We start from the raw sequence: 21,024 nt of genomic DNA, 5'->3' as shown, positions 1-21,024 counted from the left end.
ATTGGCTGGTGTTTTTCTCTGTGCAGCTAGCATGTCCGGGCAGAAACTGGCGTTGTTTGAGCCCAGGGTCAGCAGGAGGAGGAGAGGAGCAAAGTGTAGGCCGAAGCCTGCACTGGTGGCAGCTTTTGTTCTCTTGTGCCAGCGTGGCTTGTGCTGGACACGTTGCCGACTACACAGCAGGGGAACAGCTGGCGTTGCTGAACCCCACTAACACATTGGCTGGTGTTTTTCTCTGTGCAGCTAGCATTTCCGGGCAAAAACTAGCGGTGTTTGAGCCCAGGGTCAGCAGGAGGAGGAGAGGAGCAAAGTGTAGGCCGAAGCCTGCACTGGTGGCAGCTTTTGTTCTGTTGTGCCAGCGTGGCTTGTGCTGGACACGTTGCCGACTACACAGCAGGGGAACAGCTGGCGGTGCTGAACCCCACTAACACATTGGCTGGTGTTTTTCTCTGTGCAGCTAGCATTTCCGGGCAAAAACTAGCGGTGTTTGAGCCCAGGGTCAGCAGGAGGAGTAGAGGAGCAGAGTGTTGGCCAAAGCCTAGTTGAACCAATTTCAAAGGTTACCTTTAACCCCCCCCTCAGGTGTTGCAAGGTACAAGAGCCACACCTTGAACAGCATTATTGATGCACAAGTCAAAGGTTGCTCTATTTAATTTTGCTCCTTGCACACGCTGAATTAAACACGTACACTATTTAGCCCATTATACTGTCAAACAGTAGTGGAGGCGTGACTACTAGTCTTTTTAAGGAGACGCAGCACAGGTGTACAAATTTACACCTAGGTGCTGTGCGCTGATTCCTTACTGTTGTTATTTGCAGTACAGGAAACTGCGCTCTTGTGTTATCCCTTGGCAATGCCCTGTTAGTGCAGGCCGTCTCATGACCTCATTTCATGTTGGCCGGTGCGGTTAACGATGGCCATAAATCCCAGACCCACAGTGGCTTTTCCTAAAGTCACACTGCGGTGCTGGGATTCGTGGCCTTGTGCAGTAAATATGTTCGCCGCTCACACATGTCCTTACACCTGCTTCAGACTGGGCGGCCTCAGCTGATCCCTTATCGCATGCCGCGGCCATGAGGCCGCACAGTCAGCAGAAGGCGGAAGGAGGGGAGTGAAAACAGGGGAACATATGCACTGCTCGTGCCCATCAATCACACCCTCGCAGTCAAAATATATGAGACAACGGGGGGCGTTGTGTCGGGCAGGGGGGACGCACAGGCACAGCCAGCCAACCAATGATGTCAGGAGACGGGCAGCGCTAACAATGGGGGTGCTGCGTGTCATTAAAAAGGAAAGTCACACCTCAGGGACATTGTAATGGTCTGTAATGAGACACATTTTGTACTTGTTGAGTTCCACGTGTGCAAGGAGAAAAAGTCAGCCACCTTGTACAAATGCAGCAGTACTGCTGTACAAGGTGGCTGTTATACATAGAAACACCTGGGGGTGGGGGCCAGGCTCCCTTCAATTTCAGTTCATGTGCCTGCGTGGCGTTTGCAGGTCACGTTGCAAGCTGCACAGCAGGGGAACAGCTGGCGGTGCTGAACCCCACTAACACATTGGCTGGTGTTTTTCTCTGTGCAGCTAGCATGTCCGGGCAGAAACTGGCGTTGTTTAAGCCCAGGGTCAGCAGGAGGAGGAGAGGAGCAAAGTGTAGGCCGAAGCCTGCACTGGTGGCAGCTTTTGTTCTCTTGTGCCAGCGTGGCTTGTGCTGGACACGTTGCCGACTACACAGCAGGGGAACAGCTGGCGTTGCTGAACCCCACTAACACATTGGCTGGTGTTTTTCTCTGTGCAGCTAGCATTTCCGGGCAAAAACTAGCGGTGTTTGAGCCCAGGGTCAGCAGGAGGAGGAGAGGAGCAAAGTGTAGGCCGAAGCCTGCACTGGTGGCAGCTTTTGTTCTGTTGTGCCAGCGTGGCTTGTGCTGGACACGTTGCCGACTACACAGCAGGGGAACAGCTGGCGGTGCTGAACCCCACTAACACATTGGCTGGTGTTTTTCTCTGTGCAGCTAGCATTTCCGGGCAAAAACTAGCGGTGTTTGAGCCCAGGGTCAGCAGGAGGAGTAGAGGAGCAGAGTGTTGGCCAAAGCCTAGTTGAACCAATTTCAAAGGTTACCTTTAACCCCCCCCTCAGGTGTTGCAAGGTACAAGAGCCACACCTTGAACAGCATTATTGATGCACAAGTCAAAGGTTGCTCTATTTAATTTTGCTCCTTGCACACGCTGAATTAAACACGTACACTATTTAGCCCATTATACTGTCAAACAGTAGTGGAGGCGTGACTACTAGTCTTTTTAAGGAGACGCAGCACAGGTGTACAAATTTACACCTAGGTGCTGTGCGCTGATTCCTTACCGTTGTTATTTGCAGTACAGGAAACTGCGCTCTTGTGTTATCCCTTGGCAATACCCTGTTAGTGCAGGCCGTCTCATGACCTCATTTCATGTTGGCCGGTGCGGTTAACGATGGCCATAAATCCCAGACCCACAGTGGCTTTTCCTAAAGTCACACTGCGGTGCTGGGATTCGTGGCCTTGTGCAGTAAATATGTTCGCCGCTCACACATGTCCTTACACCTGCTTCAGACTGGGCGGCCTCAGCTGATCCCTTATCGCATGCCGCGGCCATGAGGCCGCACAGTCAGAAGAAGGCGGAAGGAGGGGAGTGAAAACAGGGGAACATATGCACTGCTCGTGCCCATCAATCACACCCTCGCAGTCAAAATAATTAAGACAACGAGGAGCATTTTATTCAGGCAGGGCGGACGAACAGGCGCAAGTAGCCAACCAATGATGTCAGAAGACGGGAAGCGCTACCAAGGGGGGTGCTGCGTATCATTAGAAAGGAAAGTCACACCTCAGGGACAGTGGAATGGTCTCAAAGAGACACATTTTGTACGTGTTGAGTTCCACGTGGGCAAGGAGAAAACATCAGCCACCTTGTACAAATGCAGCAGTACTGCTGTACAAGGTGGCTGTTATACATAGAAACACCTGGGGGTGGGGGCCAGGCTCCCTTCAATTTCAGTTCATGTGCCTGCGTGGCGTTTGCAGGTCACGTTGCAAGCTGCACAGCAGGGGAACAGCTGGCGGTGCTGAACCCCACTAACACATTGGCTGGTGTTTTTCTCTGTGCAGCTAGCATGTCCGGGCAGAAACTGGCGTTGTTTGAGCCCAGGGTCAGCAGGAGGAGGAGAGGAGCAAAGTGTAGGCCGAAGCCTGCACTGGTGGCAGCTTTTGTTCTCTTGTGCCAGCGTGGCTTGTGCTGGACACGTTGCCGACTACACAGCAGGGGAACAGCTGGCGTTGCTGAACCCCACTAACACATTGGCTGGTGTTTTTCTCTGTGCAGCTAGCATTTCCGGGCAAAAACTAGCGGTGTTTGAGCCCAGGGTCAGCAGGAGGAGGAGAGGAGCAAAGTGTAGGCCGAAGCCTGCACTGGTGGCAGCTTTTGTTCTGTTGTGCCAGCGTGGCTTGTGCTGGACACGTTGCCGACTACACAGCAGGGGAACAGCTGGCGGTGCTGAACCCCACTAACACATTGGCTGGTGTTTTTCTCTGTGCAGCTAGCATTTCCGGGCAAAAACTAGCGGTGTTTGAGCCCAGGGTCAGCAGGAGGAGTAGAGGAGCAGAGTGTTGGCCAAAGCCTAGTTGAACCAATTTCAAAGGTTACCTTTAACCCCCCCCTCAGGTGTTGCAAGGTACAAGAGCCACACCTTGAACAGCATTATTGATGCACAAGTCAAAGGTTGCTCTATTTAATTTTGCTCCTTGCACACGCTGAATTAAACACGTACACTATTTAGCCCATTATACTGTCAAACAGTAGTGGAGGCGTGACTACTAGTCTTTTTAAGGAGACGCAGCACAGGTGTACAAATTTACACCTAGGTGCTGTGCGCTGATTCCTTACCGTTGTTATTTGCAGTACAGGAAACTGCGCTCTTGTGTTATCCCTTGGCAATACCCTGTTAGTGCAGGCCGTCTCATGACCTCATTTCATGTTGGCCGGTGCGGTTAACGATGGCCATAAATCCCAGACCCACAGTGGCTTTTCCTAAAGTCACACTGCGGTGCTGGGATTCGTGGCCTTGTGCAGTAAATATGTTCGCCGCTCACACATGTCCTTACACCTGCTTCAGACTGGGCGGCCTCAGCTGATCCCTTATCGCATGCCGCGGCCATGAGGCCGCACAGTCAGAAGAAGGCGGAAGGAGGGGAGTGAAAACAGGGGAACATATGCACTGCTCGTGCCCATCAATCACACCCTCGCAGTCAAAATATATGAGACAACGGGGGGCGTTGTGTCGGGCAGGGGGGACGCACAGGCACAGCCAGCCAACCAATGATGTCAGGAGACGGGCAGCGCTAACAATGGGGGTGCTGCGTGTCATTAAAAAGGAAAGTCACACCTCAGGGACATTGTAATGGTCTGTAATGAGACACATTTTGTACTTGTTGAGTTCCACGTGTGCAAGGAGAAAAAGTCAGCCACCTTGTACAAATGCAGCAGTACTGCTGTACAAGGTGGCTGTTATACATAGAAACACCTGGGGGTGGGGGCCAGGCAGGGCCGGCTCCAGGTTTTTGAGGGCCCCGGGCGAAAGAGTCTCAGTGGGCCCCCCCCCCCCTTTAACACATACCCGATTTATGATGCACAGATATGGCAGAGAAATGTATAGTACAATGCCAGATTTCACTTCTTACATGAGTGACAGCTATTGTAAATTCTGCAGTGTATATATACAGGACAGGAGGAGTGGTACTGTGCAGTGTATATATACAGGAGGAAAGGTGCTGTGCAGTGTATACATACAGGAGGAAAGGTGCTGTGCAGTGTATATATACAGGGGGAAAGGTCCTGTGCAGTGTATATATACAGGAGAGGTGCTGTGCAGTGTCGTGAGCAGGGCGTTGTTGTATCAGAAAATCTTTTCTGTTTTGAGTTTTTCTATGAAACAAAGACTTTTCTACATAAACAACGTTTGGTTTTGCGGCCCTAACAGATCTGTGCTACAAAGTAACATCGCTCGGGCATTAATGAGGGACCTGATGCTGAATCCTTTCCACAAACCCTAATGACCCAATTAGTGCCCCGTCATTAGAAGCTCATTAAACGCCTCCCTGTCCCAAGCAATCATGTACAGTATGGGGGGATCCTGCAGCCCACCCGTGACTGCTCCATACCATACACTGCCCTCTGTCGCTCTCACTATTATCCTGTGCATTTCTCCTTCATCGTTACCCCATGTTACACTTGTCACCCCCCACTACAGAGTAGCAGGGCAGCCAATGTCACCCACTCCCGGACCCTTAATGGCAGCAGGAAATGTCTGCTCCTCTATTGGGTTGGAACCTGATTTAATCAAGGAATAATGTGGATTTGTTGCCGGTGGCTGCAGGGGAAGGGTTAAGTGATGCCATGTCCTTGGTGGGAGCAGTGGCAGCTGCTGGGACCTGGACAGACACAACCAATGTTGCTGTGACTGCACAGTGTGACCTGGAGGAGAGAAGCTGAGACTCCGGAGCAGAAATCACCCACATGCCAGCACTGGGCAGAGTCCCTCCAGTCACCAGCCTGGGGCCACGGGGCCCCAACGTACAGCCCACATGGCAGCAGCTCCCCTTCCTCCTGGCATCTGGTTAACCCCATTTATGCGGGTCAGATTGTTATATTTAAGGTTTAGCAATAACCTTCATACAGATGGGAAGGGGTTAAGCTTCTTCCTACCCCACTGGTGCAGGTTTGGTGCAGCATGCATGTATTCTGGGGTTCTGGGAGAGCTGGGTGGCTGCAGGCTGCACCCCGCCAGCTGCTCCTCCAGACATCACCCACATTTTTAGGCAGCAGAGACAGACAGCAGCAGACTGAGCCACAGGACCAACTGCAATTATTGCTGGATACCTTTGCACTCTGGTAGGACGAGCTCCTCCGGAATCTTCCTGATAAGTTCAGCTCAGCAGCACTGTCTGCAGCCAGCCAGGGGCCAGAGCAGAGAACTGCTCTCTCCGCCCACAAACAGTCACACTGGCTGCCTTCTGTTAACCCCTATGTGTGCCTGCCTGGCTGCACTGACTGAGTGAGAAGATGCTTGTGTCAGAGCTGGCACATAGGGGTTAAGAGAACGCAGCCAGCAGTGACTTTGTGGGCGGAGAGAGCACGTTATCTCCTGCTCTGCTCTCCCAGCTGCTAGTGGGCCCCCCTTTCTTCCCAAGGCCCCGGCATTTGCCCGCTGTGCCGGGTGCTGACGCCGGCCCTGGGGCCAGGCTCCCTTCAATTTCAGTTCATGTGCCTGCGTGGCGTTTGCAGGTCACGTTGCAAGCTGCACAGCAGGGGAACAGCTGGCGGTGCTGAACCCCACTAACACATTGGCTGGTGTTTTTCTCTGTGCAGCTAGCATGTCCGGGCAGAAACTGGCGTTGTTTAAGCCCAGGGTCAGCAGGAGGAGGAGAGGAGCAAAGTGTAGGCCGAAGCCTGCACTGGTGGCAGCTTTTGTTCTCTTGTGCCAGCGTGGCTTGTGCTGGACACGTTGCCGACTACACAGCAGGGGAACAGCTGGCGTTGCTGAACCCCACTAACACATTGGCTGGTGTTTTTCTCTGTGCAGCTAGCATTTCCGGGCAAAAACTAGCGGTGTTTGAGCCCAGGGTCAGCAGGAGGAGGAGAGGAGCAAAGTGTAGGCCGAAGCCTGCACTGGTGGCAGCTTTTGTTCTGTTGTGCCAGCGTGGCTTGTGCTGGACACGTTGCCGACTACACAGCAGGGGAACAGCTGGCGGTGCTGAACCCCACTAACACATTGGCTGGTGTTTTTCTCTGTGCAGCTAGCATTTCCGGGCAAAAACTAGCGGTGTTTGAGCCCAGGGTCAGCAGGAGGAGTAGAGGAGCAGAGTGTTGGCCAAAGCCTAGTTGAACCAATTTCAAAGGTTACCTTTAACCCCCCCCTCAGGTGTTGCAAGGTACAAGAGCCACACCTTGAACAGCATTATTGAATCACAAGTCAAAGGTTGCTCTATTTAATTTTGCTCCTTGCACACGCTGAATTAAACACGTACACTATTTAGCCCATTATACTGTCAAACAGTAGTGGAGGCGTGACTACTAGTCTTTTTAAGGAGACGCAGCACAGGTGTACAAATTTACACCTAGGTGCTGTGCGCTGATTCCTTACCGTTGTTATTTGCAGTACAGGAAACTGCGCTCTTGTGTTATCCCTTGGCAATACCCTGTTAGTGCAGGCCGTCTCATGACCTCATTTCATGTTGGCCGGTGCGGTTAACGATGGCCATAAATCCCAGACCCACAGTGGCTTTTCCTAAAGTCACACTGCGGTGCTGGGATTCGTGGCCTTGTGCAGTAAATATGTTCGCCGCTCACACATGTCCTTACACCTGCTTCAGACTGGGCGGCCTCAGCTGATCCCTTATCGCATGCCGCGGCCATGAGGCCGCACAGTCAGAAGAAGGCGGAAGGAGGGGAGTGAAAACAGGGGAACATATGCACTGCTCGTGCCCATCAATCACACCCTCGCAGTCAAAATATATGAGACAACGGGGGGCGTTGTGTCGGGCAGGGGGGACGCACAGGCACAGCCAGCCAACCAATGATGTCAGGAGACGGGCAGCGCTAACAAAGGGGGTGCTGCGTGTCATTAAAAAGGAAAGTCACACCTCAGGGACATTGTAATGGTCTGTAATGAGACACATTTTGTACTTGTTGAGTTCCACGTGTGCAAGGAGAAAAAGTCAGCCACCTTGTACAAATGCAGCAGTACTGCTGTACAAGGTGGCTGTTATACATAGAAACACCTGGGGGTGGGGGCCAGGCTCCCTTCAATTTCAGTTCATGTGCCTGCGTGGCGTTTGCAGGTCACGTTGCAAGCTGCACAGCAGGGGAACAGCTGGCGGTGCTGAACCCCACTAACACATTGGCTGGTGTTTTTCTCTGTGCAGCTAGCATGTCCGGGCAGAAACTGGCGTTGTTTGAGCCCAGGGTCAGCAGGAGGAGGAGAGGAGCAAAGTGTAGGCCGAAGCCTGCACTGGTGGCAGCTTTTGTTCTCTTGTGCCAGCGTGGCTTGTGCTGGACACGTTGCCGACTACACAGCAGGGGAACAGCTGGCGTTGCTGAACCCCACTAACACATTGGCTGGTGTTTTTCTCTGTGCAGCTAGCATTTCCGGGCAAAAACTAGCGGTGTTTGAGCCCAGGGTCAGCAGGAGGAGGAGAGGAGCAAAGTGTAGGCCGAAGCCTGCACTGGTGGCAGCTTTTGTTCTGTTGTGCCAGCGTGGCTTGTGCTGGACACGTTGCCGACTAAACAGCAGGGGAACAGCTGGCGGTGCTGAACCCCACTAACACATTGGCTGGTGTTTTTCTCTGTGCAGCTAGCATTTCCGGGTAAAAACTAGCGGTGTTTGAGCCCAGGGTCAGCAGGAGGAGTAGAGGAGCAGAGTGTTGGCCAAAGCCTAGTTGAACCAATTTCAAAGGTTACCTTTAACCCCCCCCTCAGGTGTTGCAAGGTACAAGAGCCACACCTTGAACAGCATTAATGATGCACAAGTCAAAGGTTGCTCTATTTAATTTTGCTCCTTGCACACGCTGAATTAAACACGTACACTATTTAGCCCATTATACTGTCAAACAGTAGTGGAGGCGTGACTACTAGTCTTTTTAAGGAGACGCAGCACAGGTGTACAAATTTACACCTAGGTGCTGTGCGCAGATTCCTTACCGTTGTTATTTGCAGTACAGGAAACTGCGCTCTTGTGTTATCCCTTGGCAATACCCTGTTAGTGCAGGCCGTCTCATGACCTCATTTCATGTTGGCCGGTGCGGTTAACGATGGCCATAAATCCCAGACCCACAGTGGCTTTTCCTAAAGTCACACTGCGGTGCTGGGATTCGTGGCCTTGTGCAGTAAATATGTTCGCCGCTCACACATGTCCTTACACCTGCTTCAGACTGGGCGGCCTCAGCTGATCCCTTATCGCATGCCGCGGCCATGAGGCCGCACAGTCAGAAGAAGGCGGAAGGAGGGGAGTGAAAACAGGGGAACATATGCACTGCTCGTGCCCATCAATCACACCCTCGCAGTCAAAATATATGAGACAACGGGGGGCGTTGTGTCGGGCAGGGGGGACGCACAGGCACAGCCAGCCAACCAATGATGTCAGGAGACGGGCAGCGCTAACAATGGGGGTGCTGCGTGTCATTAAAAAGGAAAGTCACACCTCAGGGACATTGTAATGGTCTGTAATGAGACACATTTTGTACTTGTTGAGTTCCACGTGTGCAAGGAGAAAAAGTCAGCCACCTTGTACAAATGCAGCAGTACTGCTGTACAAGGTGGCTGTTATACATAGAAACACCTGGGGGGGTGGGGGGCAGGCTCCCTTCAATTTCAGTTCATGTTCCTGCGTGGCGTTTGCAGGAAACGTTGCAAGCTACACAGCAGGGGAACAGCTGGCGGTGCTGAACCCCACTAACACATTGGCTGGTGTTTTTCTCTGTGCAGCTAGCATGTCCGGGCAGAAACTGGCGTTGTTTTAGCCCAGGGTCAGCAGGAGGAGGAGAGGAGCAAAGTGTAGGCCGAAGCCTGCACTGGTGGCAGCTTTTGGTCGGTTGTGCCAGCGTGGCTTGTGCTGGATACGATGCCGGCTACACAGCGGGGGAACAGCTGGCGGTGCTGAACACCACTAACACATTGGCTGGTGTTTTTCTCTGTGCAGCTAGCATTTCCGGGCAAAAACTAGCGTTGTTAGAGCCCAGGGTCAGCTGGAGGAGGAGAGGAGCAGAGTGTAGGCCGAAGCCTAGTTGAACCAATTTCAAAGGTTACCTTTAACCCCCCCTCAGGTGTTACAAAGTACAAGAGCCACTCCTTCTGCAGCATTAATGCTGCACAAGTAAAAGGTTGCTCTATTAATTTTTCTACTTGCACAAGCTGAATGCAACACGTAGACTATTTAGCCCATTATACTGTTAATCAGTAGTGGAGGCGTGACTTGTCTTTTTAAAGAAAAGCAGCACAGGTGTCGAAAACAACACCTTTTTGCATGGGCGCAGCTTCCTGAGCGTTGTTAGTTGCTGTACAGGAGTCTGCGCTCTTGTGATCCTTTGGCCATGCGCTGTGAGCGCTTCCTGTCTTATGACCTCATTTCATGTTGGCCGTTGCGGTTAGCGATGGACATGAATCCCAGACCCACAGTGTGTTTTTAAAAAATCACACTGCGGTGCTGGGATTCGTGCCCTGGTGCACTAAATATGTTTGCCGCTCACACATGTCCTTACACCTGCTTCAGACTGGGCGGCCTCATCTGATCCCTTATCGCCTGCCGCGGCCATGAGGACACCCAGTCTGAAGAAGGCGGAAGGAGATGAGTGAACACAGGCAAACATATGCACTGCACATGCCCATCAATCACACCCTCGCTGTCCAAAAAAATAAGACACCGAGGGCCGTTGTTTCGAGCAGGGGAGATGCACAGGCGCAGCCAGCTAACCAATGATGTCAAAAGACGGGCAGCGCTAACAAGGGTGGTGCTGCGTGTCATTACAAAGGAAAGTCACACCTCAGGGACATTGTAATGGTCTCTAATGAGACACATTTTGTACGTGTTGAGTTCCACGTGGGCAAGGAGAAAAAGTCAGCCACCTTGTACAAATGCAGCAGTACTGCTGTACAAGGTGGCTGATATACATAGAAACACCTGTGGGTGGGGGGCAGGCTCCCTTCAATTTCAGTTCATGTGCCTGCGTGGCGTTTGCAGGTCACGTTGCAAGCTACACAGCAGGGGAACAGCTGGCGTTGCTGAACCCCACTGACACATTGACTGGTGTTTTTCTCTGTGCAGATTGCATGTCCGGGCAAAAACTAGCGGTGTTAGAGCCCAGGGTCAGCAGGAGGAGGAGGAGAGGAGCAAAGTGTAGGCCGAAGCCTGCACTGGTGGCAGCTTTCGGTCGGTTGTGCCAGCGTGGCTTGTGCTGGACACGATGCCGGCTACACAGCGGGGGAACAGCTGGCGGTGCTGAACCCCACTAACACATTGGCTGGTGTTTTTCTCTGTGCAGCTAGCATGTCCGGGCAGAAACTGGCGTTGTTTGAGCCCAGGGTCAGCAGGAGGAGGAGAGGAGCAAAGTGTAGGCCGAAGCCTGCACTGGTGGCAGCTTTTGTTCTGTTGTGCCAGCGTGGCTTGTGCTGGACACGTTGCCGACTACACAGCAGGGGAACAGCTGGCGGTGCTGAACCCCACTAACACATTGGCTGGTGTTTTTCTCTGTGCAGCTAGCATTTCCGGGCAAAAACTAGCGGTGTTTGAGCCCAGGGTCAGCAGGAGGAGTAGAGGAGCAGAGTGTAGGCCGAAGCCTAGTTGAACCAATTTCAAAGGTTACCTTTAACCCCCCCCTCAGGTGTTGCAAGGTACAAGAGCCACACCTTGTGCAGCATTAATGCTGCACAAGTAAAAGGTTGCTCTATTTGTTTTGCTCCTTGCACACGCTGACTAAAACACGTACACTATTTAGCCCATTATACTGTCAAACAGTTGTGGAGGCGTGACTTGTCTTTTTAACGAGACGCAGCACAGGTGTCAAAATTTGCACCTAGGTACTGGGCGCAGATTCCTGAGTGTTGTTATTTGCTGTACAGGAGTCTGCGCTATTGTGATCCCTTGGCCATGCGCTGTGAGCGCTTCCTGTCTTCTGACCTCATTTCATGTCGGCCGTTGCGGTTAGCGATGGACATGAATCCCAGACCCACAGTGTGTTTTCAAAAAATCACACTGCGTGGCTGGGATTCGTGGCCTTGTGCAGTAAATAGGTTTGCCGCTTACACATGTCCTTACACCTGCTCCAGACTGGGCGGCCTCAGCTGATCCCTTATCGCCTACCACGGCCAGGAGGCCGCACAGTCTGAAGAAGGCGGAAGGAGATGAGTTAAGACAGGCGAACATATGCACTGCTCGTGCCCATAAACCACACCCTCGCTGACAAAATAAATATGACAACGAGGGGCGTTGTTTCTAGCAGGGCGGATGCACAGGCGCAGCCAGCTAACCATGATGACAAAAGACGGGAAACGCTACCAAGGGGGGTGCTGCGTATCATTACAAAGGAAAGTCACACCTCAGGGACAGTGGAATGGTCTCAATGAGACACATTTTGTACGTGTTGAGTTACACGTGGGCAAGGAGAAAAAGTCAGCCACCTTGTACAAATGCAGCAGTACTGCTGTACTAGGTGGCTGTTATACATAGAAACACCTGGGGGGGTGGGGCCAGGTTCCCTTTTAATTTCAGTTCCTGTGCCTGCATGGCGTTTGCAGGTCACGTTGCCGGCTACACAGCAGGGGAACAGCTGGCGTTGCTGAACCCCACTAACACATTGGCTGGTGTTTTTCTCTGTGCAGCTAGCACTTCCGGGCAAAAACTAGCGGTGTTTGAGCCCAGGGTCAGCAGGAGGAGGAGAGGAGCAGAGTGTAGGCCGAAGCCTGCACTGGTGGCAGCTTTTGTTCTGTTGTGCCAGCGTGGCTTGTGCTGGACACGTTGCCGACTACACAGCAGGGGAACAGCTGGCGGTGCTGAACCCCACTGACACATCACCTAGTGTTTTTTCTGTGTAGACAACACTTCCAGGTGGCAACTGACAGTGTTGAAACCCAGGGAATCAAAGAGGAGCAGAGTGTAGGCCGAAGCCTGCAGTGGAGCAAGTTGAAAGGGAACCTTTAACCCCCCCCCCAGGCATTTGTTGCTGAAAGAGCCATCTTGTACAGCAGTAATACTGCACATGGAAAATGGTGGCTCCGAAAATTATGCTCCTTGCAAACGCTGAAGTACACACTCATATAATGTGTCCCCTCACACCGTCAAACCATCCCGGAAGTGGGACTTTCCTTTGTAATGTGACACAGCACAGCCGTCATTCCAACCCCCTTGGTGCCGGGCACCACCTCCTCAACGTTGTTTGGTTCTGTCACGGAGCCCGCACTGTAATGTTATCCCTTGGCCATGCACAGTTAGCGGTGCCCGTCTTCTGACATCATGTAGGTGTCAGGCTGGCAGTGCCTGTGCGTCCAAGCTGCCCGAGATCCAACCTTGCAGTGTCATCTAATGTAGTCCCACTGCGGGCCAGGGATCCATGGGCATGCGCAGTGCATATCATCGCCTCTCACTCACCTCCTTCCTGCTTCTTCAGACTGTGCGGCGTCACGGCCGTGGCATGCTATTAGGGATCAGCTGACGCCGCCTAGTCTGAAGAAGCGTGAAGAAGGGGAGTGAGAGGCTAGTATATGCACTGCGCATGGCCATGGATACCAGGCCCACTGTGGGATCACATTAGACGACACTGCGAGGTGTGATTTCGGGCAGCGTGGACGCACAGGCGCAGCCAGGACGACAACAAATGATGTCAGAGGACGGGCAGCGCAAACTGTGCATGGCCAAGGGATAACATAACAGCGCAGGGTCCATGACGGAATCAAACAACGCTAAGGAGGCAGCGCACGGTGCCAAGGGGGTAGCAATGACGGCTGTGCTGCGTCACATTACAAAGGAAAGTCCCACCTCCGGGACGGTTGGACGGTGTGAGGGGACACATTACATGAGTGTGTAGTTCAGCGTTTGCAAGGAGCATAATTTCAAGAGCGACCTTTCCCTTGTGCAGTATTAGTGCTGCACATGGTGGCTCTTTCAGTAACAAACGCCTAGGGGGGGGGGGGGACAGGTCCCCTTACATTTTAGTTGTGCCAGCGTGGCGGTCGCATGACACGTTGCCGGATACACAGCTGGGGATCAGCTGACGTTACTGAACCCCAATAACAGAGGAGCGACTGTTGACTGTGCACACAGCACTTCCAGGCACCAACTGGCGGTGTTAGAGCCCAGGGACAGCAGGAGGAGCAGATTGGAGGTATTGCCGCACACACAGCTGGGGATCAGCTGACGTTACTGAACCCCAATAACAGAGGAGCGACTGTTGACTGTGCACACAGCACTTCCAGGCACCAACTGGCGGTGTTAGAGCCCAGGGACAGCAGGAGGAGCAGATTGGAGGTATTGCCGCACACACAGCTGGGGATCAGCTGACGTTACTGAACCCCAATAACAGAGGAGCGACTGTTGACTGTGCACACAGCACTTCCAGGCACCAACTGGCGGTGTTAGAGACCAGGGACAGCAGGAGGAGCAGGGGAACAGAGTGTAGGCCGAAGCCTGATTGGAGCAAGTTGAAAGGAAACCTTTAACCCCCCCCCCCCAAGACGTTTGTAGCTGAAAGAGCCATGTTGTGCAGCACTAAGGATGCAAAAGGAAAAGGTTGCTCTTTTAATTATGCTCCTTGCAAACACCGAAGTAAACACTAAAAATGTGTCCCTTTATACCGTTAAACCGTTCCGGAGGTGCGAATTTCCTTCGTAATGGGACACAGCACAGCTGTCATTCCTATCCCCTTGATGCCGTGCGCTGCCTCCTCAGCGTTGTTTTAAGCTGTCACGGAGCCTGCGCTGTTCTGTTAGCCCTTGGCCATGCCCAATTAGCGCTGCCTGTCTTCTGACATAATTTGGTGTCAGGCTGTCAGTGCCTGTGCGTCCACGCTGCTCCAGATCCCACCTCGCAGTCTCATCTAACGTAATCCCACTGCGGGCCTTGGAACCATGGGCATGCACAGTGCATAACCTCGACTCTCACTCCCCTCCTTCCCTCTTCTTCAGACTGTGCGGTGTCACGGCCGTGGCATGCTAGGGATCAGCTGACAGCGCACAGTCTAAAGAAGGCGGAGGGAAATGAGCGAGAGCCCGAGGGGAAGATATGCACTGCGCATGCCCATGGATCCCAGGCCCGCAGTGTGACTCAATCAGAAGACACTGCGAGGCGGGATCTCGGGCACCGCGGCCGCACAGGCGCAGCCAGCCTGACACCAAATTATGTCAGAAGACAGGCAGCGCAAATAGGGCATGCCCAAGGGATAACAGAACAGCGCAGGCTCCGTGACAGCTTAAAACAACGCTGAGGAGGCAGCGCATGGCACCAAGGGGGTAGGAATGACGGCTGTGCTGCGTCACATTACGAAGGAAAGTCCCAGCTCCGGGACGGTATAACGGTATCAGTGAACACATTTTATAAGTGTTAAGTTCTGCGTGTGCAAAGAGCTAAAAAAAAAGAGCTACCTTTTCCTTGTGCAGCATTACTGCTGCACAAGATGGCTCTTTCAGTAACAAACGACGGGGGGGGGGGACAGGTTCCCTTACATTTAGGTTGTTGTGCCAGCGTGGCGGTCGCAGGACACATTGCCGGCTACACAGCTGGGGATCAGCTGACGTTACTGAAACCCAATAACACTGGGTCGTATGTTTTTACTGTGCAGCCTGCACTTCTGAGCCGCAACTGGCGGTGTTGGAGCCCAGGAATAGCAGTTCAGGTGGTAGAAAGATGAACACAGCAGGAGACCTGGATGACACCCAATTACTTAATCAGGCAGAGGAGTGGCAAATTCCTGCGAGATCCAGGCCTGGTTCATTTTCAGGAAAGTAAGCCGGTCAACGTTATCGGAGGATAGTCGCATGCGACGGTCTGTTAGTACACCACCTGCGGCACTAAAGACACGTTCCGATAAGACACTAGCCGCAGGGCAAGCCAGCACCTCCAATGCATACTGGCTTAGCTCTGGCCATGTATCCAGCTTAGAGACCCAAAACTTGAACGGGGAAGAGCCGTCTGGGAGTACAGTAAGAGGGCAAGCCATGTAGTCTGTCACCATCTGACGGAACCGTTGCCTCCTGCTGACTGGAGCCGCCGGTGATGGTGTAGACATTTGGGGCGGGCACACAAAAGTGTGCCAGAGTTGTGCCATACTGGGCTTGCCTTGGGCAGAGGCACTGCTTCTGCTCCCTCTTTGGGCAGAGCCTCCCCCACTGCCTCGACGCACTGAGCTGCTTTGTAAAGCACTAGCAGCACTCCTCTCAGTTGGACAGGAGAAGATGATGGAATTCACCAGTGTGTCGTGGTACTCCCGCAATTTACGCTCCCGGGTCAACGCAGGGATGAGGTTTTGGACGTTGTCCCGGTAGCGAGGATCGAGGAGGGTGAACACCCAATAATCAGGCATGTTGAGAATGTGGTCGATGCGGCGGTCGTTTCTCAGGCACTGCAGCATGAAATCCACCATGTGCTGCAGAGTGCCAACCGGCCCAGAAACGCTGTCCCCTGCTTGAGACATGATCTCTGCCCGCTCGTCATCACCCCACCCTCGCTGTACACACTGACCACTGGACAATTGTGTCGCTCCCTCCTCTGGACGGAGCTCTTCCTCCTCCATTGACTCCTCCTCATCCTCCTCACAAATTGGCCCCTGCGTACCCCTTTGTGAGGAACCACGTGGCGCTGACTCTCCAGAAGCTGATGGAAAAGGTGACTCCTCATCCTCCACCTCTTCCACCACATCATCCCTTAACCCTTGCAAAGTTTGCTGAAGCAGGCAGATAAGGGGGACAGTCATGCTGACTAGTGCATCATCTGCACTTGCCATCCGCGTGGAATAATCAAAAGGACGCAAAACCTGGCAGACGTCCTTCATAGTGGCCCACTCTGTGGTTGTGAAGTCTGATCGGCGCTGACTGCGACTTCTTTGCGCCTGATGCAGCTGGTACTCCATAACTGCTTGCTGCTGCTCACACAACCGCTCCAACATATGTAACGTGGAATTCCACCGGGTAGGTAGGTCACATATGATGCGGTGTTCCGGAAGGCGGAATCGGCGCTGCAGAGCAGCAATGCGGGATCTGGCCAAGCTGGAACGCCGCAAGTGAGCACACTCTAGGCGGACCTTGTGCAGCAGGGCATCAAGATCCGGATAGTCCCTCAGAAAACTCTGCACAACCAAATTGAGCACATGTGCCAGACATGGGATGTGAGTGAGGTTGCCAAGGGCCAAAGCTGCCACCAGATTTCGGCCATTGTCACACACTACCATGCCTGGCTGGAGATTCGCTGGCAGTAACCACACATCGCTCTCCTGCTTTATGGCATTCCAGAGCTCCTGCGCTGTGTGGCTTCGATGCCCCAATGAAACTAGTTTCAAGACGGCCTGCTGACGTTTGGCCACGGCTGTGCTCATGTCGGTCATAGGTAAACGTTCACGGGTCCATGTGGGGGTGGACTGTGACGGATCCTGCAGAGAGGAATCAGAGGAACTGGTGTAAGAGGAGGAGTCGATGCGTACAGACTGGATTCCTGCAATCCTTGGAGTGGGCAGGACACGTCCTGCGCCACTCGCACGATCTGTACCTGGCTCAACAACATTAACCCAATGGGCAGTGAGGGAAACATATCGCCCCTGTCCATGCTGACTGGTCCACGCATCGGTGGTGAGGTGGACCTTGCTACTGACGGCGTTCAGTAGCGCATGTTTTATGTTTGCCTCAACATGCCTGTGCAGGGCAGGGACAGCCTGCCTGCTGAAGTAAAAGCGGCTGGGCACCTTGTACTGTGGGACTGCCAATGCCATCAAGTCACGGAAGCTGTCAGTCTCCACCAGCCTGAACGAGAGCATTTCCAGGGACAACAGTTTGGCAATGCCTGCATTCAGAGCCTGTGCTCGGGGGTGGTTGGCCGAGAATGCCCGCCTTTTCTCCCATGCCTGTACTACCGATGGCTGTAGAGTAGACTGGGAGTGTGAGGATGACTGGGAAGGTGGTGCTGTGGGTGGAATTACACAAGGTCTCTGGGAGGAAGCCAAACCAGCTGTGCGTGAGCTGGAGGAAGAGGCAACACGAGCTGAAGAGGTGGTAGCTGCCGCTGTTGGTTGGCCTACATCTTCAGTGTGTTTCTGTAACTCCACCGCGTGCCTGGTCCGCACATGTTTCCACATATTTGTGGTATTGAGGTTGCTGACATTTTTCCCTCTTTTTACTTTATGATGACACAGCTTGCATTTGACAAAACAAATGTCATCTGCAACTGTGTCAAAAAAGGACCAGGCACTGCAAGTCTTGGGAGCGCCCTTTTTGGCTTTGGAAAGAGACAGGCTCCTAACGGGTGCCAAAGTGGAGGCTACAGGCTCCGCAGTCTTCCCCCTCCCTCTCCCTCTTTGGCCCGTAAGAGGAAGCTCTTCCTCTGAGCTGCTCCCACCACCTTCCTGTTCCTCACGCCACGATGGGTCAAGGACCTCATCATCTCCACTACCCTCTGCCACCAACTGCTCCTCCTGGGTAGTCTCAGCAGCACAGTACGCACGAGAAAGCGGCACCTGAGTTTCATCATCAGATGCGTACTGCGCTGTGGTCACCGGAGGCACTGGCCCACCTGCCTCTTCAGAGTCAGAGAGAAAAAGGTGTTGGGCATCACTGCACACTGCCTCTTCTTCCATTTCTCCAATGCTGCTTGGCTGGCCCCCTGTTTCCAAGCCAAGAGATTCAGAGAACAGAAGTAGAGACGGCTCCTGTCCTGGGCTCTCTGACTGCCTGGCCAATTTGGCAGGTGGTGAAGAGACAGATGGCTGCTCTCCAGTGCTCTGTGCCTGAGAGGATGTGGCACTAACTGAAGTCGATGCCGAGGCGTTAGCTGCCATCCACCCGACAACGGCTTCAATTTGGTCTTCACGCAGCAGCGGTGCACGGCGCTCTCCGACAAAGCTGCGCATGAAGGACTGTTCCCTGCTGAAACTGAGTGACGACGAGTCACCGGCGCCCGCAGCAGGCACAGAATCACCACGTCCTCTCCCTGCTCCTCTCCCTGCTCCGCGCCCACGCCCACGTGCCTTACTCCCTGCCCTCTTCATCTTGGTTGACAGATAAAGATAAGCAGAAAAGTACTAAGGCCTTAGTGTGCTTATTCCTGTAATGCTCCTCCTAACAGGTGTAAGAAACACTAATGTTGTAAATTGTGGACTAAACTTTATTATTTTTCAAATGTGGCCTACACAAGTGTTAAGTTGTGTTTGGTGAACTTAACCTTTTTTTTGGTGCAGATCGGGCTACAGAGCTAGTTTAAATCACACGGAGACCGTGCAGACAGCCGTAAACGGCGCTGCAAGGCCAAAAAACCCTCCTCTAGGTTATCCTATATAGTGTTTTTCCACTATTTAGCTGGATACAAGTGGAAAGACACTAATAGGAATTTTTTTTTTTCAAATTTTAAACTGGCTGCACTATTTGAAAAAAAGGAAATTGTTTTTCAAGGTATGAGGCAGTAACGCACCCTGAGCTGAATCCAACCGGCTATGGCTGCACACAGACTACAGGGCGAGCTGCGCTCACACAGAGACCGTGCAGACAGCCGTAAACGGCGCTGCAAGGCCCCAAAAAAACCCTCTAGGTTATCCTATGTAGTGTTTTTCCACAATTGAGCTGGAGACTGGTGGAAAGACACTAATAGGAATTTTTTTTTTTTCAAATTTTAAACAGGCTGCACTATTTGAAAAAAAGGAAAATTTTTCTCAAGGTATGAGCCAGTAACGAACCCTGAGCTGAATCCAACCGGCTATGGCTGCACACAGACTACAGGGCGAGCTGGGCTCACACGGAGACCGTGCAGACAGCCGTAAACGGCGCTGCAAGGCCAAAAAACCCTCCTCTAGGTTATCCTATATAGTGTTTTTCCACTATTTAGCTGGATACGAGTGGAAAGACACTAATAGGAATTTTTTTTTTCAAATTTTAAACAGGCTGCACTATTTGAAAAAAAGGAAAATTTTTCTCAAGGTATGAGCCAGTAACGAACCCTGAGCTGAATCCAACCGGCTATGGCTGCACACAGACTACAGGGCGAGCTGGGCTCACACGGAGACCGTGCAGACAGCCGTAAACGGCGCTGCAAGGCCCAAAAACCCCCCTCTAGGTTATCCTATGTAGTGTTTTTCCACAATAGAGCTGGAGACTGGTGGAAAAACACTAATAGGAAATTTGAGAAAAAATGTGCAGCAGGCTGCACTAAGAGCAAAAAAGAACAACTGTGTGAGGCAGTGTGAACCCCCCCTGAGCTGAATACAACCGGGTATATGGCTGCACACAGACTACAGAGTGAGCTGCACACACACACACACACACAGAGACCTTGCAGAACGCTGTTAAAACAGCGCTGCAAGGCAAGAGCAAGGTGAACAGTGAAGAACACACAGCGTTTTGCTAAATTAGCCTTTGGAAAGGAAAATAAAGCAATTAGCAGGCTCAACTGGCCCTCAGTTAGAACACAGCGTCCTGTCCCTAACTGAAATCACAGCAGAGTGAGCGCAAAATGGCGGCAGCGCTTTTTTATAGTGCAGAGTGACATCATTTCAGCAGCCAATCCAAGCCTTGCCAGTACTTACATGCCCACCATGCTAAACAGGATGTGCCCACACTTTCATTCATTCCTCATTGGCTGCTGCGTTCAATTTGAATTCTGGGAACTTCCGATTCCGGTATCCGATACGCGGGAAGTATCGGAATTCAGTATCGGAATTCCGATACCGCAAATATCGGCCAATACCCGATACTTGCGGTATCGGAATGCTCAACACTACTCTTCAGTAGTAGTTTGCTGGCATGAGGTGTGAGCACAATAGTCCTATAGTTTCCATAGTTGGCAGCATCTCCCTTCTTTTAAATAAGAGAAACTGATCTTGTCCAGTCCTTGGGCCATTTACCAGTCTTTTAATAGTATCATAAACCTCAGGATGCTGAGGCTGTTAACTGCTGTAGTGGAGCAGAGAGCCTGCAAGTTACTTCAGAAGGCTGCAGGCTACTTCCAACCTACAACCTGTTGGAGGTTGGGGCCATGCAAGGAACATAACACACATTGAGACAAGATAGAAGAGGAGATGTATGCTCTAGTGAACAAGAATGGGCTGTGGTCTCATCATATAGGAATTTGTACTGTGAGGCCATCATACTGTGAATAGTGTGACCTGGGCTGCCACTAGAAATTTCGGGGCCCCATACTGGCAAAATTTTCGGGGCCCCCTTGAGACTCCGTCCAGGCTCCACCCCAGCCCCGCCTACACGCTACACCCCTCGAACTGTCCACAGTCCCACCGCTCTCTCTTGGAAAAACTCCACTTCTCACC

Source organism: Ranitomeya imitator, chromosome 9, assembly GCF_032444005.1.
Source record: "Ranitomeya imitator isolate aRanImi1 chromosome 9, aRanImi1.pri, whole genome shotgun sequence".
Lineage (NCBI taxonomy): Eukaryota > Metazoa > Chordata > Amphibia > Anura > Dendrobatidae > Ranitomeya > Ranitomeya imitator.
The sequence above is the reverse complement of the archived record's forward strand: the minus strand, read 5'-3'. Positions refer to the sequence as shown.